The 12,664-nt window shown below is 38.3% G+C and overlaps 1 protein-coding gene and 1 long non-coding RNA gene across 12 annotated transcripts in view; one reads left to right on the top strand and one right to left on the bottom strand.

The window, feature by feature from the left end:
• LOC137244680 (uncharacterized) overlaps positions 1-12,664 on the top strand; it is a 416,557-nt gene that overhangs the window by 350,496 nt on the left and 53,397 nt on the right. The gene's annotated exons all lie outside the window — the stretch shown is intronic.
• LOC137244683 (uncharacterized) overlaps positions 6,760-12,664 on the bottom strand; it is a 163,299-nt gene continuing 157,394 nt past the window's right edge. For both annotated transcript variants that reach the window (XR_010951157.1, XR_010951156.1), the window contains 2 exons: positions 7,237-7,641; positions 6,760-7,167 (listed from right to left, as the gene is read on the bottom strand). This is a non-coding gene — a long non-coding RNA (uncharacterized lncRNA). The remainder of the gene's footprint in view (positions 7,168-7,236; positions 7,642-12,664) is intronic.

Below are 12,664 nucleotides of genomic sequence, written 5' to 3'. Positions count from 1 at the left end.
TATAAATCTTTTGTGGCTCCTTGCTGCTCACGCCCAAGGGCGTCCCGTAGTCTACGCCTAAGCGCCCCCACTACCTTCCAGCAGCCTCGCTGCTCAGCAAGCCACAACAAGTACCCACTGCTGCTCGCGCCCCACGGCGCCAACAACTCTAACAGCTGATACCACTCATAACTTCTACCTTCGTAGTAGAGCTGGTACCAATGCTGAGCATCAGCCCCTGCCCCCGTCTTCTTCTCCCCCCTCTTTTCTGGCAGCAATCGTGCAGGTCAGGGAAGCAGACTCTTAGTCCCTACCTCCGTTTGCACCGTCTGCCAGCACAGAATATATAGGTTTGCGACATCCGCTCAATGCAGTTCCTGCCTTGGGTGGTGCCACTTTCCTAGATGTTCTGGTCTCCGCGACGGCAACCCCTCGACGGCTTTCATCGCGCCATGTTGCCAGGTCGCAAACCCAAATCATCCGGGTACCCCAATGCTTGCCCAAGGGCGCCCAGTCCCAAGGCCACAACAGCAATTGCGTCCTGGCCTTCCACAACCTAGGCGTAGTCACCCGTCACTTACCCCTAGGGTGGCGGCGTCACCCCTCATGCACTTCAGAATTCTGCAGTTAAACTGTAATGGACTAACTGGGAAGATTACGGAGATAGTCGATTTCATGAAGCGGCACAACATCCGCATTGCTGCGATTCAAGAGACTAAACTCACAGCAAGATCTGCATTGCAGACCTGCTCTGGGTATAATGTCCACAGGAAAGACCGCGAGAGCGGAAATGTAGGCGGCCTCGCGTTTATTGTACACCACTCTGTGCAATATTATATATTTGATCCTGGCATCGACCGCAGGGACAATGTCTTAGAACGTCAAGGCCTATCTGTCCGGTCAGGCGATGCAAATCTAGAAATCATCAACATCTACATCCCTCCTGTCATCTGTTGCCCCTGGATACCGCCCTAATATCGAGGCCTTACTCACTGGCAACAATCGCATTATCTTAGGCGATTTCAATGCCCATCACGACCTATGGCATTCAAACTTGCGGGCGGACAGTAGGGGTGAGATGTTGGCGGATCAAATAGAAGAAACGACGTTCTGCACAATAAACGGAGACGCCCCCACACGTATGGTAGGAAGCTGTCATAGCTCGCCAGACATCTCAATCGTGAGCGCAGAACTCGTAAACTGCGTCAACTGGCAGCCGATGGTAACATTGGCATCCGACCACCTGCCCATACTTATTTCGTTCGAGCGTACCGCCGACTGCATCGTCACCGAAAAACGTACTTTCATAAACTTCAAAAAAGGAAAGTGGGAAGAATATAAATCTGCAACAGACAGCAGCTTTTCTGCCCTCCCTATCCCGACTCATGCCCGCCAAGGGGAGTGTGCCTTCCGTAAGGTCATTGAATCCGCCTCGGCACATTTCATTCCCGCCGGGAGAATTCCCGAAATCCGGCCCACTTCCCGGCGGAGGCCGCGAGCTTAGCGAGGAACGCGACCTTATAAGACAGCTTGATCCAGGCGACCCCCAAATAAGGGATATAAACCAACGCATCAGATTGCTTGTGGACGAACACAAGCGGGCGAAATGGGAAGAGCACCTAAGAGGTTGTAACCTCTCTACCGGTGTAGGTAAACTTTGGTCCACCGTAAAGTCCCTTTCGAATCCGACTAAGCACAAAGACAAAGTTTCCATCGCCTTTGGCGATAAGGTGCTGTCGGATGCGAAAAAATGCGCGAGCGCTTTCTGCCGACAATATATAATGCATCCTTCGGTCGACAAAGATAGACGGAGAGCCAATAGACACGCACATAAACACAAATTCAGCGCGTCACCAATCACCATCACCGCTAGAGAGGTTGAGGACGCCATTGGTCGCGCTAAACCATCCAAAGCAGTGAGCCCAGACGGCATAGCCATGCCGATGCTTAAAAACCTAGGGAAAGAGGGTTTCAAATATTTAGCGCATGTCTTCAACCTGTCTCTTTCCACCTTTGTCATACCCGAGAAATGGAAAATGGCCAAGGTGGTCCCGCTACTAAAGCCTGGGAAGCCAGCTAATGTAGGTGAGTCATATCGTCCGATATCTCTCCTATCGCTAGTGGCAAAGACGCTTGAAGCCATTTTGCTCCCTTATTTTCAAGCACATTTGCAGCTAGCCCCTCATCAGCATGGCTTCAGAAAACTCCATAGCACTACCTCCGCGCTAAATGTCATTGGCACCCAAATAAATTGCGGTTTGAATCAATACCCCCACCATAGAACAGTACTCGTAGCGCTAGACCTATCAAAAACCTTTGATACGGTCAACCATGGCTCGTTACTGCAAGACCTGGAGGGATCTACCCTTCCCCCATGTCTTAAAAGGTGGACCGCAAATTATCTGGGTGGTCGGCAGGCATCGGTGCAATTCAGAAACGAAACATCAAAACCAAGGAGAATTAAACAAGGGGTGCCACAGGGTGGTGTCCTATCCCCACTTTTGTTTAATTTCTACATATCTAAGCTACCTTCACCACCGGAAGGAGTCACAATCGTTTCCTACGCCGATGACTGCACAATAATGGCCACAGGCCCAGGCCCAGAGATCGATGAGCTATGCAATAAAATAAACGGCTATCTCCCTGATCTCTCCAGTTTTTTCGCCTCGCGAAACCTGGCATTGTCACCGACTAAATCTTCCGCGACCTTATTTACAACATGGACGCCCCAAATGTCGACCATATTGAACATCCACGTCGATGGCACTACGCTACCGACTGTCCTACACCCCAAAATCTTGGGTATGACGTTTGATCAGGATCTACATTTTGGTGCGCACGCAACCGCAATTGTTCCGAGAATTCAGAGCCTTAATAAAATCCTCAAATCCCTTGCTGGCAGTACCTGGGGAAAAGATAAAGAAACGCTCATGACTACATACAAAGCAATTAGCCAGCCGATTACGTGCTACGCGTCACCCATATGGTCGCCAAGCCTAAAAACTACCCACTGGAAGAAACTACAGGCCTGCCAAAATACTGCTCTCAGAATCGCCACGGGCTGTCTTCTTATGTCCCCAGAACACCATCTGCATAATGAGGCGAGAATACTCCCCATCAGGGAGAGAAATGAGATGCTGACCAAACAGTTTCTGTTGAATACCCAGAAACCTGGGCATCCCAACAGACATCTGATTGACGAACCAGCACCGCCTAGGGGCCTAAGGAGTCATCTCCGTAAGCATTTTGAGGAAATACGGCACCTGACAACACAGCCGTATGAAGCGAAAAAACACAAGCAGGTCCTTGGTGAACTCCATAGACAGGCGTCGGACCTTTATGTCGGGAATTGCCCGGTGAATCCAGTACTTGAAGAAAAATATCCAGAACTCGCGGAAAAGGAACGCATACTCCCCAGGGAAACGCGTGTCACTCTTGCTCAACTTCGTTCTGGATACTGTAACAGGTTAAACTCTTACCTATCCAGAATCAACCCCGACATACAAAATGTATGCCCCGCTTGCAATGTGTCCCCACATGACACCAACCATCTCTTTAATTGTAATGTGGAACCAACGCCTCTAACACCCCTTTCCTTATGGTCCACCCCTGTTGAAACGGCAAGTTTCCTTGGACTCCCGTTAGAGGATATTGATGACAATTTGTGATCGGTCGCGGCTATTAGGTGGGGCGAGCATTGCTACAACAACAACAACAACAGGGTAAAATTCAATTTCACGTCCTTCCTTCCAGCAGAAAAACAGTGTATTATATACAACAAAAGTCGTCAAAAACTTTCAAATTTACCTTACATTGTTTTTGTTTCTTTTATTTGATTTCATTTAACACTTTTTTTTACCTTTATATTAAGTCGCTTTCATGTTTTCCCCTCATTTCCATACGAATTTTTGACCCACGGAAAAGTCTTTTTCGGTAACTTTCCGTTGAGCTAGACACTTGATACTTAGACCATAGTTCAGATCTGAGAGACATTACAATGCAAGTGGAAAAAAATTAATTTTAAAATGGAAATTTTGCGATCTACTTTTAACTAGCTTCTCGGTGATTCAGAGACTTGAAACTTGGCACATAGTTTGCAAGTCAATGGCACTACAATTCTTGGAAAACAAGATGCCGCCAGGTGGCAGACGAATCGAGATAAACGAAAATCCCTGAAAATCTCCGAAAAAACGCAGTAAAACTTGCAATCATTTTTGAGTAACTTCGCGGTGAGCTGGAGATATGAAACTTGAGCCGTAAGTCATAACCCGGTGACAATGCAATATTTTGTCAAAAAAATTCCGCTAGGTGGCGCACGGATCGAGATACATATTAGGAAAATTAATTTTAATTTGGGAATTTTTCAATCCATTTTTAACTAACTTCCCGGTTACCTAGAGACTTGTAACTTAGCACATAGTTGGAGACCCGGTGACAATACAATTTATAGAAAACAAAGTTCCGCTAGGTGGCGTGCTAATTGAGATAACTACAAATCCCTGAAAAACGGGGGGAATCTTGCGATCAATTTTCGAGTAACTTCCCGATGAGCTAGAGACATGAAACTTTGTCCGTAAGTCAGAACCCGGTGACAATGCAATATTTTATCAAAAAAATTCCGCTAGGTGACGCATGGATCGAGATATTGAGAAAACTGGTTTTAAATTGGGAATCTTGCAATCGATTTTTAACCAACTTCCTGGATATCTAGAAACTTGAAACCTGAAATATAGTTTAAAACTCGGTGACAGTGCAATGTTTGATCAAAAAATTTGAGCTACGTAACGCACAAGTCGAACTATTTAGAAGATTAGGCCATACCTTCATGGCTAGCCTCCTGAGTGTTGCAGGCGTTGTAGAATTCCACCTCGTTGAAGGCCCAACTCAATGCACGTCCTTGCATACTTTTAGGCGTACGCGACTTTCACCACTATTCTTTTAAGCTTTCAGGCGTATGCGAATTTCACCACTATTTTCAGCTAATATTATAAGTATTAATTATTTAGTTGATTTTCAGCTGTACAAATTAAGTAGCTGACAAACGGGGTGGAATTCTCTTGTTATGATGCGAGGTGGAATTCTGTTGTTTTCGCCAGTGTTGTCAGCGAAAATTCCACTAATTCTATTAAATCTTGCTATTTTGAACAAATAAACAAAGATACGAATTTTCACTTAGGAATTACTTAAATTACTAATCAAAGTTGCAATTGCCTTTTTGTAGGCAGTACTAAAAAATTGAAAATAGAAAGATGATATTAAAATTTTAAGGACTATCTTTATATAAATGGACCAAAAAATAGAAGGCAACTTTTCCTTAAATACAGACATAGTCTTTTTGAATTTTGACTAAAAACTTTAACAATAGCTCTTGTAAAAGAATTTTGGGATTTAAAATTATAAAGGTAGAGTGCGTGTTTAAATTTTAAATAATCAATTAGTTAATCCCAAGTACATGGTTTGCCTGAAATTGAAAGATTGCGCTCCACCTTTATAGTTTTAAATCCCAAAATTCTTTTACAAGAGCTATTGTTAAAGTTTTTTAGTCAAAATTCAACAGGACTATGTATTAAAGGAAAAATTGCCTTCTATTTTTTGGTCCATTTATATAAAGATAGTCCTTAAAAATTTTTTATCATCTTTTTATTTATAATATAATTTTATTTTGCTAAACATTTTTAACTAAATTTTTTGGTTTTTTATTTTATTTTGTGAATTGTTTTTGTTTCGTCTTGTATTCTTCCATTGCTTTACTTCAATATTTTATTTTTTTGTATTTTATTTTACTTATTTGTTTCCAAATATTAGGGTCGGCAGAGTTGCCAGATATAAAGGCAACAATTAAGCTAGGTCCTATAAAACTTCTTGTGTTTGCCAAGAGGACGGAGTTATTCTCTGGGGCTCTTCCGTTTGGTCGTCAAACAAATTCTGGTAGCACTGTGCCCATAGTGCCATACTTCAGTATATGTGAGGTCTTTATTGACCGGCCAGTTAAACCTTACCTTATTTTATTTTACGTAAGTTAGTTATTTTTTAATTTATTTTATTTATTTGTTAGTTTTTTTTTTAATAAAATTTATGATTTTGTTTTCCTCCAATGCGTCTTGGAAACATTTATATGAAGTTAAAATAACGTAAAAAGGATAAAAGGAAAAAGGAGTTTGAGGTGATAGCTGTTTCATACTTAAGCGCGACTGGCCTTATAGAAGCAAGAGGAAATGTTATAAAGATTAGCTTTGGATAGGTTAAGGGGACGTGGGTTAAGAGGGCAAACACTCGTATGTGTTTTGGAAGCCCCAAGTGAGTTCCTCCACCCTTCCCCTCCATCAAACCTAGCAGCGAGATTTCCTAAAGACTATGTAAAAATATTGTTACGAATATTAGCAACTCTAAGTGGTACTGTCATTTCTAAGCCGATACTATGCAGTGACTTGTATGCACATCAACAAATGAATCATTATGTCTACCCATATGTCCATATAAGCAGAGGAGAGAAAACGCAAAAACACATGCATATATCTGAGATGCTCCCAAAAGTAGGCAATGGTTTGTGCAAGTATCACTCACAAATACACGCGCATATGAAAAGCTATAAACGTAGTAATTTTATAGCTGATAACTAACTAGTAAATTCTAGAAATGGAAGCGCCTAGAAGTATGCGAACGAGAAATCACAGAGTATAAAAGGCAGCAACAGTAGAGGCACGACAATCAGTTTGATTTTAGCGCTATCTGGCGAGCAATAGTAGTGTTAACTATTGTGAAGAACTTTAATAAAGGCCATTTTGCATTATTGAATAGTGGAGTTATTTATTCAACAGTTCAGTGTTTCGAACGTTAGCAGAAGGTTGCAAATAAGAGGATTTGCAGTAAATTCGTTACAATATGATTATTTTAACATCAAAAAGTTGATTCTCAGCTTTATGGGATACTTGCATATGAGGGTAGTCCTTTGCCTTATATGAATCCTTTTGGCTTCAGAACTAGCACCTTCTTATACTAGCTCGACTGCAGTGGAAACGATATTCTAAGCCCCTTAAACAGCTGGGATGTAAGTTATCATGGACATCGTTAGAGAAAGTGACTTTCGATTTTTCGTCATTGCAACATCTGATTGGGGAATTTGTTGGTATGGGCCATTGTCGATTTATGTTCCCGCGTTGAAGTTGTATTTAATTGGAAAAGAAACTCCTACATATAAAGAAGAAATAAAATAAAAAACTGGATCAGATTAATATGGAAACTCGTTCATTTGCTAACCAATCGTGGTAATAGTGGCTGTGTCATAATCATCCCGGTTGCTTCAAAACAAGTTTGTCGCCCCAACACTGGAAAGTATCGAATGATGGCCGTATAGTGTTTCGGAGACATTGCGACGTTAGCTATAGGCTTGACAGTTCTCAACAATTTATATCATAATTCCACATATTTACGCCATAAAGTTTGTCAGTTTACAATTATTTGGCGTTTTTTTGCCATCTTTCAGCATTTGGTGATTCTAAGGTATGTTAGATCGTTCTTATATTGGTCCTTCCGACGTAATGCTGGTCACACTCTTGCTCTTCTTCTATCGGTGAGTTCCAAAATAGGTTGCCAACAATGATGGTGATCTTTTGGTATCTGTAACAAAATATATTTTTGCTATTTTTTCTAGTTAGACCCAACCTGTAAATATAAGAAAAACAAAATTTATTTTCATTACAATTTTAATGACCCTTCTAAAACTTCAAATCAACGAAATCATGCAACCAATTTATTTTAATAGTAAGATTTTTTGGCCTGGAATTTTAGACGCAATGGGCACGCCCAAAAATTAATGCAGCAAACAAATTTCATTTTCCAACAACAATAAACGTAAACAAAACAAAATCAAAATGCTTGCACACATTTCGACATTTAAACAAAGAAGTTCTGCACCCAAAAATATTATGAATAATAGAAAAAATGTGCAAAAGATAAATTAAAAACAAGTAAGAGTGTCTAAGTTGGGGTGTAACCGAACATTATATACTCAGCGTAAGTTTCAATTGTACAGTTCATTTCAGATAAATTACCTTTATAATCCTATTGAGGCATATTTAAACTCAAACTATTCTCAAAAAAGTAAGGGAGTCTAAGTTCGGGTGTAACCGAAGTTGGATTTACACTACGGTTTGTTCTACATATATATTTACACATCTGCATTTTAAGGAAACATACCTAAAACTTGAAGCTTTCGACATGTTTAAATATTATGAACTTTGGTAACATAACGGCATAAATGAATCGAGATAAATATAGACTTCCATACATCGAAAAAAGGACTTAATTTAGCAGTCTGTCCGTCCTTCCGTCTATCCGTGATCACGAGATCTTGAGTAAATATTGAGATATCTTATTGAAAATTGGTATATGGGTTTATTAGCACTCATCTCCCATCCGTATTAAAATGTGCGAAATCGGACGATAACCCTTTTAAACATCTTTTTAATAAAACCGATCATTTTTGCTAGAAATTTTTCCTGCTATAAAGAAAGTATGTTTTCCCAATTTTATTACGATATGTTAATTTTTCTTCGAGTTGTGGCTCCCGAAACATAGAAAATTACTTAGTAAAGAAGGGGCAGTTCCACGCCATTTTCAGAAATTTTAATTTTTTTCCATTTCTTGTTATAATTTCACTTGGGAAAAGAAATATTATTTATATTAAGCTCTTTTTTGCAAAGATATAGCTCATTTGATTCATCCACGACGCTTTTAAAAATCGTTTATATAAAAGTGGGCGTGGTTCTTTACCGATTTCGTTAATTTTTCTACGAAGCATTTCTTATAGAAAAGGAAACTGTTCTCCCGAATTTTGTTATGGTAGGTTTATTGGGTTTTGATTTATGATTAATAATATTTGTAAAATTGATCACAAGTGGGCGATGCCACTCCCATTTTCAAAAATGTTTTAATTTTTTTATCAAGAGTCTCAATATCAGTCCACACATCAAATTTCATTTGATTTTTATTTACTAAATAATCAGGTTTTGTATTAAAATGTATGATAGTAGGCTTTACTGATCAAAGAGGATTGCGCAAATAAAACTAAATTATTTCACTATCTCCCCAACGTTTCGCTAATCTTTGTTTGCATCTTAAGGGGAGTATTTATGTGAAAAAATCCCTGCCACAAACAGAAAAATTAAAAATTAGCAACAAATTAACACATAGTTAAATAAGTAAAATTAGCACAAAACACTTACACGATTGCATTTTTGTATAGAAAATATAAAACCATTAAAACAACAACGAAAACTTTGGTCAACTTAAACATATTTTTTTGTTTTTTCCAAAATGTTATATGTTCAAAAATGGGCGTGGTTATCATCCGATTTCGCTAATTTTAAATTTATTATTAAGAAATCATCAGCTTAACATCGGCTTATAATAATTGAGTATTCATTAATTGTGTTTTTCTAAGAGAAACTGAAAAGAAAGGAAGAAACATTTACTGGCATATTGCGATGGTACCATTTCGAAAATCGCCACGTAATCATCATCAGGCAATGTCGTAATGTTATTAGTACAATATGCCACTAAATGTTTCTTTCTTTCTTTTCAGTTTCTCTTAGAAAAACATAATAATTGAACACACCATTAAAACAAACAAGCTAATTTTAAATAGCGATGGAAGATGAGTACCAAAGAACCCATATACCAGTTTTCAGTAAGAAAACTCAATATTTACTTAAGTTATCGTGTGCACAGACATGACTAAATCAATTCCTTTTTCTTCCTGAGCATTTGGTATATGGAAGTCTATATTTATCTCGATTCGTTTATGGCGTTACGGTCAACAGTTAGCACTTTGAGTATAAAAAAGCAGCATACATAAATCAATACCAAACGTTGCGCCCGTGGCCACTTAGCGGCCTGAAATAGTGCAGTTCCATATTCATAATGTTAGGCGCTGCTTGCTTCACAAAGCTTTACTTGAATTTTTATGAGTTTTTTTAGCAAATTTTTTCGGTGTTCTTTCAAACGTTTTAATTCAGCTAAAACTACATTGCCATTTAACTACCAACTACCCCTATTAAGCAATTTGCTTCTCGGCAGAATAATAAATATTTCATGTTAGAGTGGTTCAAAAAAATATAGCGTGCAGTGTAAAATTTTTAGAAAGAACTTTTTTGATTTGTGGATAATTGATTGGGCCAAGTGTTGGCACAAATGTAAGCTACAATAATAAAAATATAAATGAATTATATTAAATGTCTGTCTGTATCAAAACTTTTGTAACGATTTAGCCTTCATCAGTGCTTACGTAATTTTTTTTTTTAACTTTCTAATTTTTGCCGACTTTTTTTCAAATTTTGAACTTTAGATGCAACTGCTATTCACTCATCAAAGTAACGCTTTTCCATGTTGAAACAACATCCGCCAATGCTTTCATAAAATTATGACTTCAAAAAATACCGCCAGTCATGATCTTGACAAGGGTTGAGTGACTGGTCTCACTCAATTTTATCACTTCTTGAATTTGCATGTCTGCAATTTACATTTTTTTTTAATATCTATATTTATTATTTTCTTGATTATAATCAAAATTCAATTAGCAAGACGTAAGTAAGTACTGGCATGCGAATTCCGTTTGAACTCCCTCGTATTTGCTACTTGCCAATAACGAGGCTGCTGCATAAAAAATATATGTAGGTGGGGGTATTCACTAGCTCGTGTTTAATCGTAAAACCACTGCCTTCAACGGCTGAACCGATTCGTGTAAAATTTTCTACGCAGAAAAATCTGTTATATTGTAAACCTTCTTATCAAGTTTTGCCACTGAGGTCTTTACAAAATTGCCCCTCTTTTGATTTTTTTAAATTAAATTAAGACTAGCCGGACCAGTGTGCATCTTGCACAACAAAAGCCTCTCATATGAAATATCAACAGAAATCAGCTGTTACATCAATCAATCATCCATGATAAATACTTATAGCGTTTTCTTTTCTGAAATAAATTGTTGCCTAAGTAAATGCTAAAGCCTTAATAGAGTTACTCCTACCCCAGAAAATTTAGGTGATTTTCACTAACGCGCTGTCAATGATAATTAAAATTCATTAGCAATTATTTCCTTCATTTCAATTTTCTTCGCTAAAAATTTGTGAAGTTACGATAATAAATTGTCGCGATCAGCTGGTTTAGCAGAGTTGCACTGCCACACCGCCATTTTATGCAGGGTAAACGTGTAACGCTTTTGCGTTGCGAGCAGGCAACAATTTTCATAAGAAACGAAATACCCCAAAGACGTTACCTGCTTTTTGGAACAGAACACAATATATTAGCAACCCTTGCGCGGCGTACAAAAAGCGTAATACTTTTGCCAGAAAAGAAAACGCTATTACATGCGCCTGCGCTGTCATCTGGCAAATGTGAGCAACTGCCGGTAATGCACTGCTAGTTCTAATGAAATATTCACAACAGTGCCATAGTACAAATAGATTTCTTTGTGTGCTCACAATCGTTTATTTTTAAACGGTTTTATTTAGCCGTTGTGAACGAATCTTGTAATTGAAATTTAAGTAACTTCCCGATAAGCTACAAGCTTGAAACTTGGAATATAGTTCAGAACCCGATGAAAATGCAATAATAAGAAAAAAATCGCCGCTAGGTGGCGCAAGGATCGAGATATTCGCAAAATTCGCATTTGTGGGCCGATTTGGCTCATATTTGGAACACATAATACATGCAAGAATAGAAATCGACCTGTGAAAAAAATCACCGCTAGGTGGCTCATGGATCGAGATATTCACAAAAATCGTATTTGTGGTCCGATTTGGCTCATATTTGGAACACATAATACATACAAAAATAGAAAGCGGCCTATCAAAAAAATCGCCGCTAGGTGGCGCAAGGATCGAGATATTCACAAAAATCGTATTTGTGGTCGGATTTGATTTGGTCCATATTTGGAACACATAATACATACATGAATTGAAAGCGACCTATGATGCCCGATTTGGCTCATATTTGGAACAAATATTGCATACAGTCCAGTAGAAGTGACATCAAAATATTTTGGAGTTGGAGGAATGACAAGCATACGTGGCGCAGAGTCGAGTAAAGTCTTTGGAAGGATTATGTATTGAGTACTTAGGTTGTAACAAATTGTAAGGAAAGAGTCCTTGTAATAATTAGTCACTAAATGAACTAAATAGAATGAGAAATAATAGGCAATTAAATAAAGACTAAAAACTTGAAAATAAAATAATTAAAAAAAAATTTTTAAGTTAAACCGTTTTATTGAAAACAATACTTACATGAAATAATAATAATATTAAAAGCTAGAAAATAATTAGGTAGGTCCTAGGTACTAGTAATCACACTCCTCATCAATCTAGGACGTTGATCAGAGAATTAAATAAAAGCGTTGAACGCGTAAAATTTTTATTGATAGTCATAAGTAAAACCAACTGAACCCTAATCAGGTTATGCTACGCCTCACATTTTTAGAAATTTCACGCGCCCAACGCTTTTATTTAATTGTCTGATCAACGCCCTAGATTGATAAGGAGTGTGATGACTAGTACCTAGGACCTACCTAATTATTTTCTAGCTTTTCGTATTATTATTATTTCATGTAACTATTGTTTTCAATAAAACCGTTTAACTTATAAATTTGTTTTTAATTATTTTATTAACAAATTTTTTTAATAAAATATAGCTA

The sequence above is a fragment of the Eurosta solidaginis genome, chromosome 3 (genome assembly GCF_040869045.1).
Source record: "Eurosta solidaginis isolate ZX-2024a chromosome 3, ASM4086904v1, whole genome shotgun sequence".
In the NCBI taxonomy this organism is placed as follows: Eukaryota; Metazoa; Arthropoda; class Insecta; order Diptera; family Tephritidae; genus Eurosta; species Eurosta solidaginis.
Note: the sequence above shows the minus strand (reverse complement) of the source record. Positions and strands in the feature narration are given on the sequence as shown.